This window comes from Cygnus olor, assembly GCF_009769625.2.
Source record: "Cygnus olor isolate bCygOlo1 chromosome W unlocalized genomic scaffold, bCygOlo1.pri.v2 SUPER_W7, whole genome shotgun sequence".
NCBI lineage: Eukaryota > Metazoa > Chordata > Aves > Anseriformes > Anatidae > Cygnus > Cygnus olor.
The window spans coordinates 1228556-1254578 of NW_024429078.1; the positions used below are offsets into that span (position 1 = coordinate 1228556).

The 26023-nt window shown below is 43.1% G+C and overlaps 1 protein-coding gene and 1 long non-coding RNA gene across 2 annotated transcripts in view; one reads left to right on the plus strand and one right to left on the minus strand.

Moving 5' to 3' along the window:
• The window catches only part of LOC121063021 (CUGBP Elav-like family member 4), a 1483068-nt gene that overhangs the window by 791240 nt on the left and 665805 nt on the right, over nt 1-26023 (plus strand). The window lies entirely within an intron of this gene.
• LOC121063030 lies at nt 1840-16519 on the minus strand. The gene is made up of 4 exons (XR_005815794.1): nt 16508-16519; nt 8820-8829; nt 6526-6529; nt 1840-2068 (listed from the first exon to the last, which is right to left on the minus strand). It is a non-coding gene; the product is annotated as an uncharacterized LOC121063030 (long non-coding RNA).

Below are 26023 nucleotides of genomic sequence, written 5' to 3' on the forward strand. Positions count from 1 at the left end.
GCCCATTCAGGAGCAGCCCAGGAAGGTCAGCACCCCACGAGGGGGACCCCACACCAGAGCAGGGGGAAGAGTGACCATGAAGGAGAGGGGGAAATGAAGCACCACAGACCGACAACAGCCCCCACTCTTGGCCCCCCCCACCCACGCCACTCAGAGAAGGGAAGAGGTGGAAGAGAGTGGATGGGGGAAGGTGCCCCCAGCTTGTTTCTCTGTTTCTCACCACTCCAGCACATCAGCAATAGGTAATAAATTTTATTAATCTTCCTATGCTGTTTTGCCTGCAACAATAATTGTAGAGTAATCCCCATTGAGGTACACTTGAGGAACCCTTGAGGTACACTTTTTCATTTATCAGGGAACTAGCTTTCTGAGAAGCCCTGACTCCCCTATTCTGAATTTATAACAGCAATTTCTTCTCCTTCTTCCACTCCGGATACTCCTATTTGAAGTGGCCGGCCTGGCCACACTTAAAACATCTTCTCAAAGCCTGTCCCTGCTAGGATTTAGGCTGCAACACAGGTAGCTTTTCTTGCCTGCCATTCCTTCATCTCTCTTCCTCTCCTTTCCATCCTGGGCCCTCTGTCTCCAACCCTCTGCCTCACTACCCAGTACGCTGTGAATACCATTTGTTTCACTCTCTGCTTTTCCTTCTCATCTCCCCTCCTGGCATACACCTTCATACTACCTACACTGCTCACTCCATCCTCCCACCTTCTGGAGCTTTTTCTGCATATCTGGCCAGGCTTTAATCACAAAATGAAATTTAAAGAGCCCTTGGGCTACTGGGTCCTCAGGATTCATCCGCAAGTACTTTCTCATTCTGACCCCGAGTCTCTCATATGATTTCTGTGTTGTGGGTTGTTATTGTTTCAGTTGGAGAAGCGGATATTTCTGCTCTATCGGAATTACTCTTGGTCCTGGGGGGTGTTAGTTCTTTCCCATTCTTGCATAGCTGCCTGCCAAATCATTCCCCTCTTAAACGTTCTTCTCCAGTGAATAACATACTCAAGATTGCATTTCCCCCTTGGGAATACAAATTAGGCCTTAGAAACGTATTTGACTGTTCTGCTAGGCCCTCAATTAAAACTCCTAACCTCTCTGCTGGTAAGGGGGGAGTGGCACCAGCCCCGCGTTGGCCCTGCACAGCCCAAGGCCCCACCAGGACCCCCCCCGCCTCCGCTCCTGCTGCTCTGCACTCCCCGGCGCGACTTCTCCAGGGACAGCGTCAATTGCAGTCCCTGTCTCCCCTCGTGGAGCAGCTCCCACTACCTCTGGTGCAATATTAGGATTATAGGGAGCATAACTTGATTCCTTCTCCGAAAACGAAACCTTATAGTTTACATATAAATTTCAAGCCTGAATTTTCATCAGACCCGTATTTTGGCCAAAATACTGAAGTTCCTTTTATTAGCTTTTTAGGCCAGACAATTACACAATATCAAACCATTTTTAAATTATATTTTTGTTAATCTTTTTCCCTAGTTTTTGGGTTGTTTTTCCAAAACCTTTTCATTCTCCCCAAAGGGCTATCTTTAGGCACAATCCCGGGGTCTCCAACCCCACCCTGCTGACTCTTGGAACCCTTAATCCCCAGCTCTTCCTGATGTGCTGCTATGGACTTTACCACCCACAGGGTACCACACGCCTTCACCTAGGATTAGGACAGAGGTGGGGTGTACTGCCGAGCACCTCACTTCACCCTGCTCGGGGTACCGTACACCTAAGGGCTCAAATCCCCGAGACTCTCTTTCGCTTGTTTATCTTTCGCTTCGTCCCTCTCCAGCTGAGGGGACTTCGTTCATCCCCTCGCTCCCCCTGGATCGGGACTCCACACTCGCTTCGCACTAGAAGTGCGTCTCGTTCACACTCCACACAAGAGTCTCCCTGAACCCAACCCGAGGCAAGATACGGTAAAGTTTCCCTTACCTCGGTCCATGCATGGCTTCCTGGTCCGGGTTATCAGCAGTAATCCCTGTGCCTGTACCCGATCCGGGCTGGACTATGTCTGGGCTGTGTCTGTGTATGTCAGTGCTGGCCTCCCTTCTCCCCAGAGCTTCGCAGAGCCTGTCTTCAGATTAACAGTCTCGGTCCTTTGCCGGCCATACCGAGATGACCCACCACCCCCGACGGGACCACTGAAATCAGCGGGGTGCACCTTCCTGTCTATGGTGGCAAGAAATCTTCGGCAGGTGACAAGATCTCGGAGGAGCCCCCAAATTGTGAGAAAAATCTCAAATAATTTTCTTCAGACAGGATCTTCTGTGAAGCTATTTTATTCGCGATTGCAATGGCGGGCATCCTGCCAATTAGGAGCGCATTTTAGTAAACAAATTATAACCTTTTATTCCCTATTACCCGACACCTGATCACCTCCCGTTTCCTCATTGGCTGAGTACTACAGGTTCACAAGCTACTCGATGCTCCTCTATACCATATGTGTACAATTTAATTTTTTTTTCAACCCTTTAATTTCTCCTTTTTCCCTTTTTTTCCCCTTCCTTATGTTTTGAGAACTTGTGGTCTTTGTTTTACTGTTCTCACACTGCTCATCCTGTTTTTCTCAAGCTTCCGCCTTATTTTGGAACAGTGAGGCCTTCTACTGTCCACTTATCTACTTAGCATTTCTCCTTATTATGACTACACAACTACCTTGGAATACAGAAAATTAGTTCTCTACTGCAAAAACACAACTTCATTTCTCACATAACTCAATTTGGAAAATACGCACAGCAGACCTGAGATCAAAGCAATCAACATTGTGACTAGCAACTATTAAGCAGATCTAATAGTTATACCAGTTTTGGTTTAACACACTCTGGTCAGATCTGACGTTATCTCAACACTTCGGGCCCCATGTTGGACGCCACAAGGACTGTTGTGGTTTAACCCAGCCGGCAGCTAAGCACCACAAAGCCGTTTGCTCACCCTCCCCCCTCCCTCTCTGGAATGGGGTAGAGAGTTGGAAAGAAATGAAAGCCTGTGGGTTGAGATAAAGACAGTTTATTAGGACAGAAAAGAAAGGAAAATAATAATAATAATAATGATAATAGTACTACTAATAATAATGTGTACGAAACAAGTGATGCACAATGCAATTGCTCACCACCCGCTGACCGATGCCCAGCCTATCCCCGAGCAGCCGGCCCCCCCCTCCACCCCAGCTAGCCACCCCTATATATTGTTCAGCATGACGTCAGATGGTATGGAATACCCCTTTGGCCAGTTTGCGTCAGCTGTCCTGGGTCTGTCCCCTCCCAGCTCCTGCTGCTCGCTGGCAGGACAGAGCGAGAAGCTGAAAAGTCCTTGGCTTGGTGTAAGCGCTGCTCTGCAACAATTAAAACATCAGGGTGTTATCAGCACTCTTCTCATCCTAAATCCCAAACACAGCCCCCTACCAGCTACTAGGAGGAAAATTAACTCTATCTTAGCCGAAACTAGGACAAAAAGAAATAAGAAAAATATAAGAGTGGGGTTGGGGGAACAGAAAGCAAAAGAAAGAGGGTAATTTGAGGCAACTCACCAAAATCAATATATTCTATAATTCCCCCCGTAGGATCAGAAAGCAAAGATTCAGAGGCACTTCATGTGTCTTTCAGATAGTAAATGCATGAAATAATGAAGAAATAAAAATACAAACCCACAGCTCACTTGGGTGGCCATTCCCAGGAGCCCTTAGGTACCTTACAGTATGACTAAATTGCAGTTGCAGAGAAGAACAGTGAAAAATCCTGTCCTTTCCCCTTCTGTGGCTCTATTTCAGTCACTGGTTAGCAATTTTTCCACCTCAGATGCACTGCTGTTGAAGTTTTATTTAAAGCTAAAGGTGGAGAGATGTTCGGATGGGTCTAACCTGGAGCACTGACTGTCATGAAACTGAGTGAGACAAAGCGAGTGTGAGTGAGACAAACTGAGCGAGGTGCAAATGATGCAGAAGAGTGAAAAAAAAAAAAACAGTCATCAGTAAGATTTTTTTATAAGCTGCTCTCATAAGAAGGGTAGTGTCAAATCATTAAAACTTCCTGAGGCTTTTGAGAACTTCTCCCAATGACACAGCCAGCAAGTAGCCTGCTGAGTTGTCCCTGCTGTGGAAAGGCCAGGACCTTGGTATGGTTGTGCCACCTTTGAGGGCTTCCAACAGCAAAACCCCAAAACCCCAGGGTTTACTGGGAGTAGAAGGGGTGCTATATTCAGCCCCTTGAGCAACAAGATTACTGCAGGATCTCGTATGGACCACATCTTGCCCATCAGCTGAGTAGGGCAGATTTAGAGCCTCCCCATGCTAATTCCTTCAGTTGATGGCAGCTGCTTTAGTAAGGCAGTAGCCTTTGAATAAACTTTTTCATTAGGTTCAGCTAGCACAGAGATTTGCTGGGCCAGTGCACAAGGGACTGCAACTTGAAGAAAAACTGGAAGATGTATGCAAAATAATAGATGCTTTAAGCAGCAATGATTTGAAACAAGAGCCAGAGATGTAAAAACACAGGATGGAAAAAACATAGCCATAAAGTTTGTTCCAGCAGCAACAAACTTTGACAGAATAGGTATAAAGAGAATAAGAGGAGGGAAAGACCCAAAATGAGAGAGGCTTTGAAAAAATCAGGATGACGTTTAAAAACAAGCATAGTCATATTCCTACAGGATCTTAAAATAAGGGACACACCAGCAAATTGTTTTGATATTAGGGCACTGGGGACAGCAGTACCTGCTAATGAGTGGACAAGAAAGAAGCATGTTGTCAGTTCGCAAACACAAGTACCTAGGGAGAGAGCAAAGGGCAAGTCATTCAAAGCTCAATGTAAGAGACCGTAAGGTCTAGGACCTCAGGCAAGAGATGTTCTTAGATGTCCCTGTGCTTCATAAGCATGAAGACTAATAGATCTGCCTTTGGTGAGCTTAACTGAAAGAAAACATCAGCATTGTGAACATGCTTCTTTGTCCAGATAAAGGCAGTATGGATGGTACAGGCCAAAGGCAGGGCACAGCACTCCAGCCCTAAGGAAAAGTAAACTATCAGAGAAGGTTAATGTGGGAAACTGGAAACTCCTGATAAAGTCAAAGTTACAAGTCAGCTCCAACACAGGGTTCACAGGACTCAGGTCACTTGTGTAGCATCGATTGGTAGGCTGAAAATGATCTGATCTTTTTGCTACTGACCTTTCAGAGCTACTGCAGAACCATGAATTGAAGCTGTATGGGGTAGTGTTTGGCACTTACACGGTAGGTGTAAAGGAAAGGGAAGCTAAAAATCTCCATGAAATTTACTCTGCAGGGGAATACTGCTACAGGAGCTGGCAAGAATCTTAATAAGGGGTTGCAGAGTGCTCCATCAATGTGAGCACCTTAAATTGATGTCCTTATGGTTTGGAAGGCATATACAATCAGCTGCACTAGAACACTGTTTCTCATTCCCACAGTTATGTCCAGTGATATATCAAATGCAATACTTGCATATTTGAATAATTCATGGGTGCAGTAACTTTGGCCAGATACAAGTGAATATCAGAACTCTGGTCTCGGAAGTGTTTGATTCAGCTGCAGCAGAGAACTGAAGGCTTACAGTGCAAACACTTTCTCAGGTGTCTTTTGTCCTGCCCTGTGACTGCTGTTAGAGAAAAGACAGTTTTTATTTCAAAATGATCATTTTTCCACTTCGCTGAGCTTCATCCAACCCTTTTGAAAGGGTTTCCCAACCAAGAAGTGCAGTGAATGAAAACTCAGTGCTCTTTCCAGAAAGGTAATAACCACAGCCAGGATCAGGTGAAGCTCTGAGGCACCTGCTCCTCTGAAGTCCATGGAGTGACACTGATTTATGGCAGCCAAGGATCCAGGCACACTATAGCCTATTTAAATGTAAACCATCTCCTGGCAGAACTATTTAAATCATTTGCAATTCTGGAGGGAGATGCAATGTCACTCTTCTGTCCACTCTGGTCTTTTTAGAGCAGAGAGACTAAGGAATGAACATGCCTCCAAACACATCCCTGTGACATGTTTTAAAAACCCCATTTTATGACAATGACTTACAAGAGAAATTCTCTTACCATCCCATGAAAGCTGCATTTGCACACTCAAGTGATTCTCTTTAGAAAATATATTTCTCCTATTATGGGTAGAGATGTTCTCCCTCCCCACGTCTTCAGATGTCCCCTTTTTCCTGTGTAAGACACATCCAGCAGCTGGTCTGTCTGAAGTACCCGTCCCATGCCGAGACAGGTGATTGCTCATTCAACACGACTGTCTGTGTTTCCCAGCTGCCTCATGCTTTGTCCCAGCAATGAAACAGAGCTGGAACGGTCATTTCTTCTTGAATTGAAAAGCAACTTTCACTTCAAGTCTGGGAAATACACTATTTTCAAGCCTGGAACAGCTCTTTAAAATCCTCATAGCAAGGCCTTTGAGACTTCTGTCTGTGTGAGGCCTGGTCCTTGAGGCCAACAGACACCTTTTGGATGATTTGGGTGAGCTGTGGACAAGGACCCTGGTTGCCATGATAAAGTGCTGTTATACAAAGCAGATTGTAAATACAGATCTTAAACAGCAGATTTTGCAAAAAGAAAATAGGTTTTCATTGCGTTGATTTCTAAGCACCGGGAAGCCACTGGGCCAGTTTATGAGCCCAGTGTGAACATCATGAAACCCACAGGCTTCAGATTTCTCTTTGCTGGATAAGACTGGCCTTTTTCCTCCCCTCTTGAGGAGACATCTCCAGTCATTGGCAGATGTGGCATCCCGTCTCCTGTGACATATAACAAGTGAATGCATTCCATGCTCTTTATTTTCCTCTGTGCGTTCTCCTTGCATGGCACACATTGCTCCACCATGTTAGAAAGGGTGCTGGGAAGGAGAGCCAGGCAGGCAGGCAGTGCAACAACGGCTCTAGGAAACTGGGCTCTTATATGTCAATTCTTAAGAGATTTGGTCCATTCATAAGAGGGGAGGGGTTGTATTTGAGGGTTTTCTGTCTTCCTCTCAGCTTACAAGTGCATTACTTGGCTAAAAACAAAACGTTAAACAAAATCCCATCAGGAATTCATACAGGTCTTTTTCCTGTTCCCCATTAATACCAGTGTAATGCAATTTAGAGACAGGTGCATAGATCCTGATCAGAAGTAATGAGCTCCTAGAGAAGCATTCCTAAACTTAAACCTGAACGTAGGCATGAAATCCTCAGCAGATGGCTTTGTTGAGAAGCTTGCTCAAGGACTGTTAGAATTGGCACATGGATTGGCACCATGGTTGGCTTTGGGGTCTTTTCTCTTTCAGAAAAGCCCCACTTTCTGACAGTCTGGCTTCTGGCACTCATCAGAGATTCCTGGAAGTTCTGGGTGTTATGTAGGATTAAAATGAAAGGAATTTCTTCCTTCAGAAACAGTGTAGAAAGAGCTGCGCTGAGGATCAAAGGTAGCTTTGGAAATGGTAGGCCTTCCTTCAGCTGGGAAAAAAAAATTAAAAAATTTAATGGAACAATAATAATTTGTGCCAAGTAAAGATCTGTTGTGGGATTTGGCCACTTACAGTCAGGGAGTAGAAATCTGCTTTTCTCTTCTGATCTTAGTGCCTCTGTAATTTTTCTCCAAGTTAGGTGTGCTCAGTATGTTCTGTCGATGTGAGAAGTAGTAATGTCCCTCTGCTAGGAGTTTTATGGTTCACAGAAGGTAGAATTTGTATTGAGATAGACAGATAGATGGATGCCTGGTGCCTGAACACAACATTTTACAGAGATCGACCCAAAATTTTCAACACTAAAATCCCAAGCCATAAACTGAGGAAACCTCTGTCTGGGAGATTTCAGATGGATTTTATCCCTTTTCTCTGACTCGTACACTACCTTAAGCCTTTAAAAGCATATCATCCCTGTCCTTTTGCCCCAAAAAATGGAGATCAGAGTAAAGAAGGATCAATAGGAACTAAGTAGTCTACATTTTCTCAGGTGTCAATGTAAAAGAGGTCAGGTGTCACACACTAGGCAGGGAAGAATACATATTTGGGGGGGGGGGGGGGGGGGGGGGTAGTGTGTATTCAGGTAAGGACCATACATTGTGACAAAGGAGAAGGTGAATCCTGTTGCCCATGCAGCAGGTAGACACAGGAAAGGTGGTGGTGATACATCCTGTCAAGGATGCTCAGGCCACACTAAGATCTGGGCTCTCTGTACATGAGGGGGATATGGAGAGGAGAAGAAGCACCAGCTGATGAGAACAATAGGGACACCACCCTGCCAAGCTGCCTGCAGAGCCTGGAGCTGCCTCCTAATGAACGCGAGTGGCTGGTCACAACTGGAGGCGAGCTGTTCCCCATTTGTTTGTGCTCTGCGGAGTGGCGGGGATCCGTTCTTCATCAGAATAATCCAATTGAACAAAACGATTGATATTAGCAGGCCCATCTGTCTGAGGCCAGAGCAGAACCCTGGTGTTAGTTTAATAAATGGCGTTCATTAAACTCAGCTGAAAATATAATTTGGAGAGACTGATGGGGTGAACAGAGCAAAGAATAAGCAAAAGGAGTTAGCAATTATCAGATGTCATTTGTTCTACTGGTACCATGGAATTGGGGCTTGTTTGCTGAAATCTTAATTTCATTACACTGAGGTAGAATCCATCAGAGAAGCTTGCGCTGCAGCTATGATTCTTGATTCTCAAGCCTCGGTAGGGAACGGGACATTCTTCTTTTCCCCTTTTCTACCAAACAGAGCCTCTTATAGAGCAAGTGTACACACCGAAGGAGCACAGAGAGCCCAGGGATAGGCAACATGGAGGAAGCATCCTTGCCTTTGCCAATAAAAGGCTGCTAAGTTCCCTGTGCTGCAGTGCAGAGAGCACGGGAAGAGCCCTCAGAGATCCTCAGCACCAGTCTGAGCGTGTAGATATTCCTAGATTGTCTGTCATCTCCTCTCCATATGAAGGGGATTTATACATGCTCCTCATTTGGCTTTTGTAGTGTTTTACACTCTGTAGGTGCCAGTGGAAATGACTGCAAAGGCTGAGATCTTCTTGGTTGTTGGGTCAGGGAAGCTCCAACCAGCTGTGACCAGGATAGCCACCCAAGCAGACTTAGCAGCATTTCATGGAGCACAGGGGAGGATGCACAGGCCCCGAGGAGCTCACAGCAGCCCAAGTGTTCAAAGAACAACCTTGATGGTCCCAGGCTGCCTCCTTAAGGCACAGCTCACACCCCACTACCAGCTCGGCGAGTTGCTTGGCATTAGCATTCCTGGCCATGTGTCTTCACATGAAACACTGAATCCAGAGGGCCTGCTCTTGGGAGAGAGAGCTGCCTTTCCCATTTCCCATTGAGCAGAGACAAGCTTCTTGGGTCTGACTCACAGCAATTTATGGTCAACACTTGAAGATTGGCTGGACAAGCTGTTTTTTTTCAAGTTGCATTTGTTTGGTTTAGTTCTAACTTCTCCCCACAGATATTCAAATGGTCTTTGGTGTGCTCCAGAGGACAGCGAGAAAGGCTTTTATATTTATAGACTTGCCAGGGCAGCACTCAAGTCCCAGCCAGTCAGAAAAAAATCAAAAGAATAATGGAGAAGGGAAACCTTGACCTCATAAGCTTTCAGCGTTGATTAGTTTTTTGGTGTCAGGAACCTTTTCTTGTTTGGGGCAGACTAGCTGTGAAATGATTTTTTTCCCCTTCTTCTCCTGTATTCCCATGGGGAAGGAGGAGCCAGTACCTGCCTTCCTGGAGCCCTGCTTCAGAGCAAGCAAATGAATGGACCAGCAGCAAGGGGATGGGTTCTTTTTCAGAGACTCATCTTCTCAATGTGCCCTTTGGCAAGAGACTGAGCACATTCAATTTCCCTCAAGATTGTGTAAGAATCAGTTGCAGACATGAGCTGTTCCGAAGCTGGTCAGAGGTTGTTCTTGCCCTGGGGAGTACGGGAGAGGGAGAGAGGGTTGCAGAGATGGAAGCATCTTTCTGACATTTGTCGTAGACCCCACATTCACTAGCATCCACAGCCATGGAGGTGGATGAGACATGTACACCATCCCATGCTACCCCACCACCAGACCTCACTCAGGTAAATCCCCAGCCCTTGGGCAATGGGAAGAGCATAAAGATTAGGCTAACACAAGCCTGTCATTTGTATGAGATCGGTGAGAAATTTGTTGAATTCATTGCAGCACAGAAATCCTACTCATCTGACATCATCATGGCCCATGTGAAATGAGCTCATTGGTCTCAGCTTTGTTCCTCCCAAGCACATCCATATAACACGCAAGCCTCAGTTGCTACCCAAGCTAACAAGTGCATTTGAGAGCTGAGAAATGGAAGAAGGAAGAGACCTGAGAACATCTTGCATCCCTCTCTAAATATATTGGCTAATGAAAGCTCTCACTGCCAAAGTCCATTTGCGGTCACCTTTCACAATGTCTTTGTCACATTGGCACTAAAAAGGAAAAAAATATATATATAAATAAATAAATCTAGATGAGATATATAGATTATAGTCTTAGAAATAAAAAATAAGCATTAATCCTTTCTGCAGTTCTTTTGAGGCCCATAGACAAAATTTCAGGACCTCAGATGACTACAGTATTTTTCTAAATACCAAACCAATGAGACCATTAATATTAACATTAGGGAATGAAATTACCCAGCTAGGGTGCAAGGCTAGGGCATTGGACATCCCTCTACGGCTCATGGTCATAGCCACACTTAAGCCTCCACCTCCAGCTGCTCAGTGTCTCCCCCCCACCTTGCTCCTGCCAGCTAAATGTCTCGTGCAGTAGCCTTTTTTCATGTTTAAAGTCAGCTAGACCAACAATGACCTGCTGTTTCAGCCATTTAAGACACACAGGTTGATTTTGAATAAAATGGGTTGAATGGAGCGATTCCATGCAAAGTGGCAGAGCTAAAGGGGTCCGGCCTTGAGGTTCAGCTCTCTGAGCTCAGGGGTGGTAGCACTCCCAGCCAGCATAGTAGCTGCAGGCACAAGGGGGCAGGCATTTTTAGCATGGGCTGTCTGAGGTGACAGTGAATCAGAAACCCAAAGGTCTGAAACTGTTCACACACTCTTCACTGAATACAAGTGGAATTTGGAGTTTCTTGTCAATATTTTTTCAAAGTACGTTGAACCAGCCACCATAGGAATGAAGAAATTAGCACACTGCTTTTCAGTGCTTTCAAAAAAAATTGTTTTGTTTTGGATTTTTTTTTTAATTCTCAGAGAAAAAGTTTTGATTATTTTCTTAGCAATCATAGAGTTTGACTGATCACCTGCATTTTCAACCAGGAAAGACTGAACAAAAACGTGATCCAGCTCTGAATTAGAATATTATTTGTATAATACCTCAGCTAAAGCAGTGAAATGAGTCACATACATCAGTCACATACATAAGTGTTTTCAGAATCAAATTCTGAGATACTAAAATTTGCCAAGAGCTGTGAATTCTTCAGATGGAAACCGATCCAACTATATGGAGGGATTCCTGTTCTATCTTTCTCAAACTTAGAGTTATCATCTCCTTAGTGAAAGTAGCCTTTCTCAGAAACATCTTATAGAATATGGCTTCGGGAAGGGTTATTTTTTAACAAAAATTAAGAAATTTTAATAATTAATAGAACTGTGTAAGCTTATTGAGTCATCCTGGGCTTTAATCAATTTGAAATATTTGGGGCACCAATTTCCACTTTACTGCTCCTCGCTGGAGGTGCATTAGAGTTTTAGTGCAATTAAAACGAAGCAGGAAATAGTTTTAGCTAATTGCTCTGTGCACCTTGAAGGCAATTTGAAGCTGCAGACAAAAAAAAAAAATATCAGAAGGAGTAATTGAGTGTTGCAAGCTGGGAGTATGTGTTCCTGGCTGCATTCTGATTTGGAGGGATTCAGAGACTAGGAGAGGTGCTGAACAGGCTTGGCAGAAGATGGGTAAAAAGTCTCACCTCACCTGGTCCCAGGGAAGTGGACCCATGAGTGCTGAGGCTGCATGGGATGTGCTGCAGGGTACAAGTCCTGCCTTGCAGGGCTGGGGCTGCCTCTGAATGAACGTGGGTGTTTGCTGCCCTCAGGCAGTCTTGCATGACCGTGGGGCACTGGGTGCCCCTGCCACCCCACGTTGGGGACCCGTGCCAGGGGCTTCAGCTGGGAGGAGAGCTGGGGTCTCCTCATTTCCTGGCCACAAGGCCACACAAGCACCCCCCCCCCCCCCCAGTGACTGTGGCCTGCTCCCGGTGAGGATTTACAGACAAAATTCCTCATCCCCAGGCTGGCTGGCAGCTGTGGGTTATCACGTCTCATGGCCAGCACTCGAGCCCCAGGTAGGGTGTATCAGGCAAGCTGCCTAGAAGTCACATACAGGATAACCCTGCCTGCTGAGATCCAGGGGCTGGACTTATTTAGGGCTCCTGAGATCATCCCAGGAGGTGCTGTTGTCTGGTGGGAAGAAAGGAAAGGGGGGAGTGCAGAAAGGTAGCTTCCACACAGCTTAATTTCCTCTCCCACCTAATGTTCACCGGCAGCAAAAGGAGGAGTGATTGCCCTGTATGAGGCAGGACACATGTTCCTCGGGGCACGGGCCCTGCTGAGATGGCCAGCAGAAGTGGAAGAGGCTACAGGCTTTGCCAGAAGAGTAGCCACATGACGTACATTTGACTTTTACCACGGCTACTGCCCTGCTTCCCAAAATGGCCTGAGTTTATTGCACTGACCTTTGTACCTTTGTCTGCAAAGCTCTTGGTTGGTAAAACACAGCTGAGAGAGGATCAGGATCTATGGCTACATAGCCATAGATTTGCATGAGCAAATAAATTCCAGGCATTGATGAGGAGGGCTGTGACCATTCAGTCCTTACCCATTGCTCCCCACCACTGCGTCCCTGCTCCATCTGGAGCCATCCCACCCCAGCCCCACTCTCTATCCCTCTCCACACCTAAACATCTCCTTCAGGGTGTCCCCCTGAGATCCCCATCATGCTGTGCCCACCTCTCCTGCCACCACTCAGGGACAGGGCAAGAAAAAGCAACACCGCGTGGGGAACCAGCGACATTTTCTGACCGACCAGGCTGGCTTCCTGAGGAGCAGCCACTCCGTTGCGGTGCTTTTTCATCCGCTGCTTGAGACTAATGGCTCTAGAAAAATAGATAAATCAGAGGTGACACAGCTATTGCTGCTTGACATTTTTTCATCAAACTGGTTGGGGGAGGAGGGGGGTGACCAAAAAGTGACATTTTGACCAGACTGGATGTTTCCACAGCAAATTTTCATTCTAGTAGATTAAAAAAGAAATGCCAACAGCACAAAAACAAACAAACAAACAAAAAAACTGTCTTGATTAAAAATGTTGGCATTCAAAACACTAAATTTCTGTTAAAACTCTGTTAAATTTCTGTTAAAAATGGACTGGTTTTCAGATTGATTAAAAAAAGACAAAAATTAATCTCTTCCACTAGCCGCCTCCCCATTTTTTTATTTTTTTTTTAAACTAAAATATTCACAGGAAAGAAAGCCAAAATAATGACGATTTTCCCCTGGAAAATAATTGTCATTTTTCAACCAGCTCTTAATGTAACATAGTTTTGGGTAGACCTGTGTGGTGCCAGGAGTTGGACTCAATGATCCTTATGGGTCCCTTCCAACTCAGGATATTCTATGATTCTATGATTCTATGATAGTTAAATGAGAACAATCCTAGTAACAACACTGCATAGCAATTAAGTCATACAATTATTTGAAAGAAGGGCATTACAATTTAAAAGCTAATTTTTATCATCACCTTTAATTTATAAATGGGAAAAATGAGGCAGGGACATCAAGCATCTTAAAAAAAAAAAAGAAAACAGAAAACATTAGCATTTGAAATGCTGGACTCCCATCTCCCTGTTAGATCACATTAGCTTCTCTGTCTGTATATGTGTAATTGTGTCTGTTGATATGTATGTATATATAGTACCTCTGTATGTATACATATGTATGATATGTATGTGTGCATATTCATGTATATATAGATTCATATATGCTGTCTCCTTTTTAACCTTCAGATGTTAGAACTGAAGCATCTGACAAAAGCATTCCTTTTTTTTCCTTCTCCCCCTCCTAAAAATAGCACCCCAAGAACCCAGGTAAATGCATTGATTTCTAGGATAAATGATCAGGCTTCATTTAATCCCAGCATGGATGCAAAGTTCTTCGCTGCACTGCCCTCCCTGCTCTAAGACATTTGGGCTCCTGATCTCTAACTCCCCACGACAGCCTTATTACAGTGGTTGTTGCAGGGATGGAGCAAGTTTTGGAGAGCCATGCCTCCTTCCTCCACCTCTGCCAGGCAGTTTGGGCAGGGGCTGGAGAAGGGGATATCTGTGCAGGTTGGTGTCTGGGCATGGTGAGGAGAAGGGCTGGGACAGAGGGGAGGCAGAGCCATCCAGCACTGGGAGAAAGTTGGTGCAGAGGCATTAAACACAGAGAGAAATTGCTATAGAAACAAGAAGAAAGGCGAGGGAGAAAAACACAGGTTGGAATTTAAATAATATTGATCAGCCTCAGAGGCAATAGCTGTAAAGATCTGTCACCTGTAGGAAAAATATCTCCACCACCTTGCTAGAATTACTCTCGGGCACAGGCTCCAACAGACAGAGGGACAGGATCCTGACTGCAGTTTTGGATGGGTGTGCAAACAGAGGCTAATGGATACTGCATAAAGGTGAAGAAACCTACATATGGGGTGGGCAATGTTCAGCCGTGAACTTTGGTGTGAGCACAGGAGGTTGTCGCTTTGGCACTGGAAGAAGTGAGGGCTTTTGAGTTCCTTCAGGGAGAGGTTCCGTGCCTCCAAGACAGCACGGAAAAAGGGATGGAGAAGATCCATGGAGACTTGGCTAGAAAGGATTAGGGGGAGGGACACAGTGCAAATAATGAGAAATAGAAGGCAGTGTATGTATGGAGCGGAAGGAGTAGAGCATCAGCCTGGCAGTGCAGCATGATAGAGACAGTGTTGGGCCAATTTTGTGCTCCTGTGAAGACACAGAGCAATGTTGCATGTGTTGTTGGTTTTACTTGGAAGCTGAGCAGATACATTCATACCCTGACAGCAAGCAAATGCCCTGAGAGGTGTGTACAGGGTGCTGCACAAACCTAGCATTCCCTAGACTATACCGTGAATGTCACAGAGCACAGGAGCTGCATAGTTTTAAAGATCATCTGCACATCCTTAGTTCTTAAAGTCTTTTGGACAGTACAACAGGTTGTTGTACAGCTGGACACAAATCCTTCTCCACATAACAGCTTGACTTTGTCACAGAAATATTCACTAGCAAGAGCAGAGATCCGTCTCCCATTGACACCGGGGCAGTTTGCGCCAGCAAAAAAACACTCAAAAAAATGATCTAGCAGTCTTGGCAGTACAGCCTTGCTTATCTCCAGAACCTCAGGTTTATGGCTATCAGGTCTCAGCAATGATACAGCCCTGTGTGGAGAAAACAAAATAGGAATAGCTGAAAAAATAGAACCAGATGCAAGGGACATTGTTGATCTTTAGCAAGGCTGCGTGTTGTAGTTAAGTAGGGATGGAAGATATGAGCAGATTGCCATTAAATGTCTCAGTCTTATTCTGGGGTTACCACTCATGAAAGAAAGCAGCCACAAAGAAGCTTTTCATGCATTGTTCACTTGGCCTAACTGACTTACCGAGATGTTCTAGGTCTCCTTTGTAGTCTTTGGAGAGTAAGGGAGACACCTTTAAGGCCCATTGAGACCTTAGCTAAGCAGAGTCATTGTTTCTCTTCACCTCCATGGTCTTTGCAGAGTTTAGAGAAAATAGATTTCCTAAGCTGAGTGCTTACGTCTGGGTGGGATGAGCCCAAGCTAAAGACTTCAGGAGGAAGGAAATCTTACTCCAGCTTAAACACAGGCAATGAATGTGTCTCACAATACAGAGAGATCCCTACAGTTTGGTCAGAAGCTACTGTTCAAAGCTTTTCTGTGACAGTGGTGTTTGAAAGACAGAGCTACTGTGGTGACAGTAGAGTTGGGAGGGTTGCAAGGACATGACTAAAGTCATGTTTGCTCTAACTGAGGCTTTGGATGAGATTCATTTCCCCTCATTTTATATACTTACAGAGTAACTACCTCCATCAAAGCTAGTCACTGAAAGTCCTCATTATAATCAAGAGAGACATAGGCCCTGTTTGGCCATGATTCATAGACTGACCAGAAGGGGTCCTTTGGGATGAACTGGGGACTGCAAGCCCTGTTTCTCTCCACTAAACCCAGCCTGCTGTGATTTGCTCAGATGTAGATGTTGCATCTCGAAGCCTAATTAGGGCTTTAAGCCATTATCTCCATTCAATGTTCAAAGAGAATGGTCTCTGGCTTCACTTAGATGCTTCAAAGAAGAAGCTGGTTTAGAGGAATATTGGCATTTACCAGGTGCATTTGGCTATGGTTTGCTCAGTGGGGCAAGTTCCTGGTCAGTGTTACCTGCAGCAAAGAGATTTTGCCTAATCTGTCTTTGTGCACAGGCCCCAAGTGCTCAGGAAGTAACCTTCCTCTTTATCTCCAAGGCACCACTTCTGAACTAGGCTGTATATACTTGTCTTCATAACCTTAACACTTTTATTCACAAATTTACTTCAGCAATACCCAAAGTTTATACCTCTTCCCAGCAAAGTGAATTGCTTTTCTTAAACAGATGAGTTTGGCTGGCGTCCAGTCTAACACAGATGCCTAACTTGCCTCTCAATTTCAGGCCACTGATGAAGCAGTCCTCATAAGATAGGTACCTAGCTCCTCTGCCTAGTCAACAGAGAAAGACAAGGTCTTTTTCTCGTCCTCATGCAGAGCCCAGACCTGTATGGTTCACACTGCTTGTCCTTGGGTACCCAGAGACGCAAGTGTGCAAGTGATAAGAGCTCTGCCCTGGGCCATCTTCAGAAAAACAGTTTTCTCCCTCTTGGCTTGAGAAATAATTGTAGACCCAAAGCTTGTATCTCCCTAGGTGAACCAGTCTATTCCTTGCACCCAAACCCCAGGAAGTTCAGGCTGACACTTCCAGCTCATCCACCTGCAGGATTTTGGGGCCAGGCCATCAAGGAGTCAACAGCCCAAGGCAGCAGCCAACTGTGGGCAAAGTATGGAGCTGAAGCCAATGCTCAGTTCAGGGCTTAGTTCAGCACCATTTCTTGTCAGCTGAGCATAACAGCTCTAGCCAGAAAGCATGTTTCAGCTCAGAAAAAATGGAAACAGACAAAAAAAAGAAAAATAAAATCTCTAGCCAGCATGCATGATTTCAGGATGAGAACTGCCAACAATATTATTGTGACACCCAAATGCAAGGTGAAATTTTATTTGTGTGCAATGACTTTAGAAATCGGCTGGGAGGAGAGAGATGAGCCCTGCCAAGGTGACAGAAAGGCAATACCTGAGGAACAGGGTGCAGGGCTGGTGAATGAGACAAAAGTATTGTTGTGTGCAGTGATTTTTGGTGTTTACTGAGGCAAAACTCCCTGGGCCAATAAAGGGACATTTTCTCTGGTAGGAAAGGAACAGGGTGTTTCTAGAGATTGTAGCAACCAGCCCCTGGCAGCTTTCTTTCTTTTTCTTTTTCTTTTTCTTTTTCTTTTTCTTTTTCTTTTTCTTTTTCTTTTTCTTTTTCTTTTTCTTTTTCGTTTTCGTTTTTGTTTTCGTTTTCGTTTTCGTTTTTTCTTTTTCGTTTTTTCTTTTTCTTTCTTTTTCTTTCCTCTTCCTTTTCCTTTTTCCTTTTTTCTTTTTTTTTCTTTCATTTTCATTTTTTTATGCTTTTCTTCCTCTCCTCTCCTCTCCTCTCCTCTCCTCTCCTCTCCTCTCCTCTCCTCTCCTCTCCTCTCCCTCCTCTCCTCTCCTTTCTCTTCTCTCCTTTCTCCTCTCTTCTCTCCTTTCTCTTCTCTTCTCTTCTCTTCTCTTCTCTTCTCTCCTCTCCTCTCCTTTCTCTTCTCTCTTCTCTTCTCTTCTCTTCTCTTCTCTTCTCTTCTCTTCTCTTCTCTTCTCTTCTCTTCTCTCCTTTCTCTTCTCTCTTCTCTTCTCTTCTCTTCTCTTCTCTTCTCTTCTCTTCTCTTCTCTCTTCCCTTCCCTTTTCCCTTCCCTTCCCTTCCCTTGTTTTTCCTTTTTTCTTTTCTTTTTTCCTTTCCTTTCCTTTTCTTTTCTTTTCTTTTCTTTTCTTTTCTTTTCTTTTCTTTTCTTTTCTTTTCTTTTCTTTTCTTTTCTTTTCTTTTCTTTTCTTTTCTTTTTTCCTTTTTTTTTTTTTAATTCTTAGTAGCCAAAGCAGCTCATGGTCTTTTACTGCTCGATGACTTTAAACTTCCTGGGATGTAATTGCATTAGAGCAGTGTCTGCTCCGGAGTCCATCTGAGGAAATGGCAAGGCTCCCAGCGGAATTTGGCTAGCCTCAAAGCCCTGGAGGCTGGGGGTGGTGCAGGAGAGGCTGGTGCTTTACGAAAGCATTCTGGTTGGCAGCAAATGTATTTATTTTCCACACTTTGCAAACCGATCTGTCTGCGCTCATTCATTCAGTGCATGCTCTCCTCAACAGCCGCTGCACAGCATTCTGTTACTGTTCACTGTTGACCGTGTGTCTACATTTAAGTGTGTGTTTTATGTGTGTGTCTCTGGCTAGGCCTCCTCCATCCTTCTTTTTTTTCCTTTCTTTCTTTTCTTCTTCCTTTCTTTCATTTCTTTCCATTCAGTTAGTTTGTTTTGCTTTCCTTCTTGTTTCATTTTATATAGTTTAATGGCAAGTACTTGCATTAGAGCTTGTTGATTGATGCTGTGTTTGTAACTTTTTTTTTATTATTATTTCTATATATAATCTTCTTTCCCTACCTTTCCTTTTCTCCACGCTATATATAAATATATATATATTTAAAAATATATTTTATTCTTTTGTCATTCAATCAAATTCCAACAAAACCAACCAAGAGCCAGTCAAATCCACCACAGTCTCGCGCAGAGCTAGGAAAAAAGTTCACGTAATGACATGAAAGTGGAGAATACAGTCTCCCAGGCCGTAAGTTCAAATCAACTCGAAGTTGAAAGTGTGACATGATGGCGTCATGTAACAAGCTAAGAATTGGTTGCATGACATGCCGTCAAGTTTCGTGCAGGTGCTGTGATTGAAGCATTTTTCTTGGATGTTGTATCAGTTGATGATTGGCCAGTCATGATCACATGTGCCTGTTTTGACTTTGTGCTGCCACAATTTTTTGTTGTGCTCATTTTCGTCTCATTTTTGGTGCTTGCAGTGGTTTCTTTATTTGTCGTTTGATTTCTCGTTAGCATTTTATGCTTCTCTAGATGTCACATAGAAGGACAAAAAAAGATAGATTCCTAATTCTTTAGAAAAAAAATGGGAGTGTTATAACTGTATAGATAATTTAGAAAAAAAAAATGAGAGAGAAAAAAAATGCGTGGTTAATTTTTTTGCACTGAAAATCTTGTGATTTTATTTTTTTTTCCGGAGAATTGGGGGCCTTTTTCAATTGACACCTTTTTTACCCCTTAGGATATTTCAAATCACTCTCCAATTTTTTTTTTATTTTTTTTAAAGCAAAATGATAGTAACAGTAGTTTGAAAACTATAGCAATCAAAAAAAAAAAGAAAAAAAGAAAAACAACCCCAAGAAAAGCCTCATTGTATGTCTTTTCAAGAATTCCTAATTCTAAGGTTCTGTATTACAGCAGCTCCAGCCAAAATTAATTGCTCGGGGGAGGGAGGATTTGTTTTGAGTGGGAAAAAAAACCCATCCAGATCAAAATGCAAAATGCATCTTTTTGTTTACAACTGAAAAAGGGTCCTTGACGAGTGTTTTTTATTTTTTTATTCTATTATTATTTTTGGTGTTATAATTGTTTAGACTGCTGTGTATGGTTTGCTGTTTGTTGAACCAACGGTATGAAAACCTGCCAGCATGGATTGATATTCCGCATGACACTTTTCCACTAGAGTGGACCTTTTGCAGTTTCTAAGTTTCTTGATGTAATAAATCACCGAGTGTATAAGAACCTGCTTGCTAGAAAGAGATAAGAGCTAATCCTTAATGATTAAGCATCCTACTTAAATGTCAAGCCTAGTCGGATCATGATTACATTTTTTTTATTTAAGAAATGTTAGCTTTACATTTTTTTTGAAAAGAAAAAATTTATTCCAACAGTCTTTTTTTTATTTAACCTCCCATAAATTGCCTGTTCAAAGTCCTACTTTCTGACATTCACAAGGATGTAGATGTTATTGGCAGCTATGCCTCCACAGAAAGCTCCTACACTGTCATAGATGGCACCCCATTAAAATGTAGGCCAATTCTTTCTCAATGCCTTTCACACTACAAAAGCCCACCAAGCAAGATTGTTATCTGGCATTGTAAAGTGGCACTTAAAAATAATTAAAATGCAGCTATCTGTACATACATAGTGATACGGATTTACATAGATATGCCTTACTATTATTTTGGTTTATGATTATTATTACTATTAGGAACAATTGTATTTTTCTCTATCATGATCGTGACTACCTTGCTCACTTTGGGTTTGATCAGGTTCTCACTGAAGTCAAGGGGAATCTTTCTGTTGACGTGAGTGGGAGCAGAATCAGAGCCAATACGTCCAAAAGCAAACCACCAAAGCAGAAGCCCCATCCTGTCCCAATTGAAGGGAGAAGAAAACACCCATTAGTTTCAACAGGAGCAGGATTGGGCCCAAACGAACAGGCTTGTTTTTAATTTCGTTTTCATTTTTTAGGTCTCTCCCCTGTCCCAAATATCCCCCTCCTTCCCTTACTTCCCCTTCCCCTTTTTGATTTAATTTGCAATGATCTTCATTTTTTAGGGCAGCAGCTGAATGGGCCACATTTAGAAAAAAAAAAGTATATATATATATTTAAAAAAAAAAGGAACTGTTGGATTACACCTTTGACATATCAGCAAATATCAATCAAGCTGAAGACTTCAGATTTATTCTCTCTTTGATTGTTTAGACTGTAACATTTCTTCAAGAAAAGATTCACTTCTGCTGACTTCGAAGGACATGCGCTTGAAAACAAACGCATAAGTAAAATCAGAACAGGAACAAGATCAACCAGGATTTCTGAAGAGACACTGATATCACCACAGGGGCTTTTCTTCAAACTGGAGATGCAAACCTGGATAGTGACAAAGGAGTGCCTGTTTGCCACCAAGGATGTGGTTACCATGTGTGACCCATGGTAACAGTCACTGACCATCTTTATCTGTCATTCCTTAGCTATATAGGGACCAAAGGACAAAACTTTTTACCGCAGACTTGTAGCTGTATGTAAAATATGGAAGTTCTTTCCTTTTCTCTGGGCTGTTCCTAAAACAGTTTTTGAGAGCGATTATATGAAATATGTAAAAATTAAAAAAAAATGCTTAAATGCTTTTAAAATGGCAAGATAATAGTTCTTTGATACTTTGGGAGGTTCTTTGGTTATACATTAATTAGAGTCTATGAAGCTTTCATATGGTTTTCTGTATATGTAAGGATTGTGCTGTTAAAGGCAGGTAAGATGGATATCTATGAAAAGCAAAAAAGTAAATAAATACATAAATAAATACATAAAAAGGCATAGAGAAGAGAAAGGAAAGATGGTTGATATGAAAATGGAAAACAAAAAAGGTTTGTAAATGCTTCTAACTCTCCCCATTTAAAATCCTAATAGTTGTACAGAATTAAAAAAAAAAAGTTTAAAATACCTATATAATAGAAAAAATTAGACAACATTAAAAAAAGCAAAAAAAAATAATAATACATAGAAGTTAGCGTTAATGCTAAAAACAAAGTTGTTGTAGAACTGTAATTTTTGTAGAGTTTAGATTGATCATAAATTCCTACTCTCTGCCAATTGCTGTTGGATGCTGTTATTTATTGAGGAGAAAAAGGAGAGAAATGGCTATTTTGGCAGCTTTTTTAACGGCAAGCATTCCAGCTACTAAAAAAACAAAACAAAATAAAACTCGATTCTGTAGACAATGCAAATGGGAAACAAAACAGCTGTCTTTTTATCAGACGTTAGTTCTAACTTGAAAAACAGAACACAGCTAAATGCTTCATGTCTTCATGATCTGCTGTCTGCAAAATTCCCATCATCCTATGCTTCAGTAGCTTCCATATTTGCTCCAGAAACCTTCAGGGCAAAGGGTTAGCCTAGAACCTTAATCTTAAAAAAAAAAACATAAAAAAATAAAAACAAAAAAACAAAAACAATCTCTGAAGAATTTCTGAAACTGTTTACAAGGAATTTTGAAAAACAGGGGGATGTTTAAAAAAAGATGCTGGCTTTGTTTTTCTGTAAATAAATTTGCATATTTTGTAGGACTTTTAATAGCAATGATAGAGAAAAACAAGGAAAACTATTTAATGAAAGCACGATATTTATCTTTGTTAAATGACTTTAGAGCAGTTAAAAAATAAGAAATTGCTTTAAAAAATCTGACAGAAAAAACAATGAATTATTTAAGAACACATTTTAAAGTATATCATATTTATTATAACTTATTTTCACAGTCTTAAAACTTGATTTACATCATTCTCACACTTGTTTGCTTCGACTGAGCACTGTGATAATTGTTTCTGATTCTTTATTCGGTTTTACTCTGTTTTAATGTTTGTTTTTCTTAGTATTTTTTATCTTGATCTCAAACTTCTTTCTTCCTTTCTTTCTTTTTTTTTCTTTTTTTTAAATTTTTTTAATTCCCTATTGGGCCTGATCTTCCAGTCCTTACTCTGGCAGAACTCCCGCTGGGATGTGCGAGTATTTTGCCCAAGTAAGGACAGCCAGACTGAGCCCACAGCTAGGAAGTACAGATGTGTAATGCAGCTGCAGTTCCATACAACTGCTCTTTCACTCTCAATTCCCTAAAACTCCTTGTAATCTTCTGTAATTATTGAATGACGCTTTCCAGCTTAGCCCTAAATAAAGCACAGTTTAAAGGAAAAAAAAATGCCATGTTCTTTACTTCTTGATGGCTTTCCTTAATGTGTTTGCTTTGAGAACAAAATGTAGCTATTTAGACTCTTTCATTTATATACATTGTTTGAGTATCAGAACAAATCCCTTTGTTACATAAAACATATCTCATTGGATTGAATTGATGACACTGTTTCATTTAATGTCTGCTTGATATTCCGCTGTGGTTTACCTTAAACCTAGTAGGTTAGAAGATCAAATAATGGTACATACAAATTAGAGTCATTGTAGCTCCCATTTGAAGCCTGTTGTTTGATTTCACGCTCATGTTTTTTTTCATGCTTATAAGTATCGAGGCCAAAGCTCGGGACATTGCTCCTTTTGCTGCTTTGGGACAACCTTGTGAAATTCAGCAGGCTCCAGAGATGAGGCTCATTTTCTTCCCGAGCATCCCTCATATCTTGTCTTTTGAATGATGGTGCATGTCCCCCGCACCCCGCCCTCCAAAATGGCTGTACCAGATCAGCTGAGCTGAGGATGGGGTTGAAATTGGGAGCCTTTGCATTTTCTTCCTGATTCTTGCAGCCGTGTCTGCATTTGGACAAGTTGCACCAATTAAATCCATCTCTAAATGGGACAAACGGTGCTTGTCCATACTTTGAACTCCACAAATGGAAGGAGTTCTATTAGTAGAAACTCCTATTATTACTATTATGAGTTACTAATGTCTGTTCGGGGCTATAGAAATAAATGAAATGTAAATCAGGTGATGAATACAAGGAGGGAATATGGTCAGGGTTTTTTTTTTGTTTGTTTGTTTTAATCTGCAAGTAAGGGTAAATACAGAGGAGCACATACATCACTCCAATCTCTGCACAGAAGATGCTCAGAAAAAGCTGAAGATGTGGGAATAGGCTTCAAAAGTCTCTGACCTAGAAAAGGAGGACGAGGTCTCCAGTAAGAGGTTTCTGCCCCAAAGGCCGTTCAGCCGTTCAGCATCCTGCCCTGAGCTGCATGGACACAGAGCACATCCTCTGACATGGGCCAGTTTGAGAGTTAAAGGGCTGGTGAACATCACCCAAGATCCTTCAAAGAGGGGAAAAACAATAAATAGGGAAGGCTCATTTTCCCACAGTGGCACACTAAGCATGGCACTGAAAGTTGTTGCCTGATTCCCTCCCCATTTCTCAGGCCGCCCTCCCAGCTCTCCCTTGTGACCCCCAAGCTCCCCAGATCTCTTCTCTCCCCTGCCTTGGGGCACGTGCTGTATCTCTGCAGTGGATTTGGGGATGTGATGTGCGACCTGCACCACACAGTGTACCTGCAAGGACATGGCCATGTGGCCATGTAAGATAGGTTTTATCCCTGGGGCATCCATCTGGGAACGTCCCTGGCCATTGAGACATCTGGGGGCTGTTGGTCGATGGCTGTGAGACAAGATTTCAGAATCTTTTCTCAGGCACCCTGCAGTATGCAGAAGACAAAATATCCAGTGCTGGGGAGCAGCTGCCTCCCAGATGGAGGCCAGAAAACACTATTAAAGCCACCTGTGTGGCACACAGGCACCACGACACTGCCCACCCACTTCAGGTTCATTAACACCAGTGTGCAGGGGAATAAAGCACTGCTGTCAGGACTGCTGCCTGAACTAAGTGGTGTTTACTTGCTGAGCTCAACTCTCTGGTTATGGTGGAAACACACTAAAACGGGGTGTGCTGAAGCACAAATGTAGACATGGCCTTATGGTTGGCTAAACACCCTTCTCTGGGCTGTCCACACATACGTGCCCTGCTTTAAGATTTAATTGCTTGTTACATGGAGACCCTGCGCTTCTGTCTGAAGGAAGTTCACCCCTTCGCACTGTGTAAAGGTGCTATATAGTGTTGCCAAATCAAAGCTTTAATGGAGACTTGGAGCTTTCCAATTCTTTCATATCCAGATACTTAGACACAGCTCTCCTTTACTGTATTTGCTTAACTTGCTACCCCAAAAGACAATAGAAACCCAAGTAAAAGAGGGCTCAAAAATAAACAGAAGCCTTAATCTGCCACCTTAAGCATTGCACTCACCAACCGCCCCAGCTGATACTGAATGTGTGTGGTGCGATTGCCTAAAGTAACTAGGAAAATAAAACTAACATTCACATTTTAAAGAAAATGTACAGCGCTGAAGAGGCTTTCAGGGTAGGATGTAGCTGCATTACCTGAGCATTCCCTAGGCTTCCAATCTTAGATGCTATCGCACTAGGGGAACCTGGTGTGCTGTCTGTAAGGAACAGTACGGAGAGTAGAGTGGAGTGGAGACACCACGGCTAGGCTCTGTGACCAGGTGGGGACTTGATTGTTCTTGTGTACACTGAGACCAATAATCACAGAATCACAGAATCACAGAATCGTCTAGGTTGGAAGAGACCTCCAAGATCACCTAGTCCAACCTCTGACCTAACACTAACAAGTCCTCCACTAAACCATATCACTAAGGACTACATCTAAACGTCTTTTAAAGACCTCCAGGGATGGTGACTCAACCACTTCCCTGGGCAGCCCATTCCAATACCTAACAACCCTTTCAGTAAAGAAGTTCTTCCTAATATCCAACCTAAACCTCCCCTGGCACAACTTTCGCCCATTCCCCCTTGTCCTGTCACTGGGCACGTGGGAGAATAGACCAACCCCCACCTCTCTACAGCCTCCTTTAAGGTACCTATAGAGAGTGATAAGGTCGCCCCTGAGCCTCCTCTTCTCCAGGCTGAACAATCCCAGCTCCCTCAGCCGCTCCTCGTAAGCCTTGTTCTCCAGACCCCTCACCAGCTTCGTCGCCCTTCTCTGGGCTCTCTTGAGCACCTCAATGTCCTTCTTGTAGCGAGGGGCCCAAAACTGAACACAGTACTTGAGGTGCAGCCTCACCAGAGCCGAGTACAGGAGGACAATCACTTCCCTAGACCATAAGATAAGAGAGAAGCCGCACTTTTTGCTACCCTGAGCCAACGACCTGTCATGTTTTGACAAATGCTGTACTCTAGTGTACTTTTGCTCATTATAATATCCTTATAATACCAAAACACACCTCCATCCCAAAAGCTACCCGCCTCCAAGGTGTGACCACCCCTCACTGAGCATGCGCTCTGAATT